This window comes from Danio rerio, chromosome 2, assembly GCF_052040795.2.
Source record: "Danio rerio strain M-AB ecotype USA chromosome 2, GRCz13ab, whole genome shotgun sequence".
In the NCBI taxonomy this organism is placed as follows: domain Eukaryota; kingdom Metazoa; phylum Chordata; class Actinopteri; order Cypriniformes; family Danionidae; genus Danio; species Danio rerio.
In genome coordinates, this window is record NC_141022.1 from 3,651,909 (window position 1) to 3,652,500 (window position 592).

Below are 592 nucleotides of genomic sequence, written 5' to 3' on the forward strand. Positions count from 1 at the left end.
TTGGTGGGCTTTATTCACTTGGGCCTGTAATCTGCTTCAGGGGCTGATCAGTGATGCAGTCCTGTCACCACAGAGAATTTTTTTGCCCTTATTGTCCCCCGGAGAACTAAGCTGGCTCCTGAGCTCCCCCAAAAGAATCAAGTTATTATCAAGGGATTTTTTCCGTTCCTTTCTCTCACACCGAAATCAAGAATGATGCTATTGTGTCCTGTGCGTTCCGAGATCCTAATTGAGGACAAGACTGACAACTCTCCCAAGTTTTAATCTGCTCTATTTATTGGATGGTTCGCTCCTCTGTGAGTCAGTGGGGGACAAGTTCCATATAGACGGACGCTTTTAATGACCTCTAAGCTCTTTTAAGGTCTGGATATGGTTTTAGTTATAGTCAGCTTCGGTTCATTTTGTTGAGCTTTCACAGTTTTCCTTTATAAGACACTGGTCAGTTTGGGCATGTTTGCTATAAAGTAATACTCACTGAATAAATGGTTCAACGCTTGATTACAGCAAACACACTGGCGTGTTTAAACTCGCTTTTCTAGCAGTGAAAAACGCTCAAATGTTCGTCATTTTGGTCAAAAAGAGAAGAAAAACA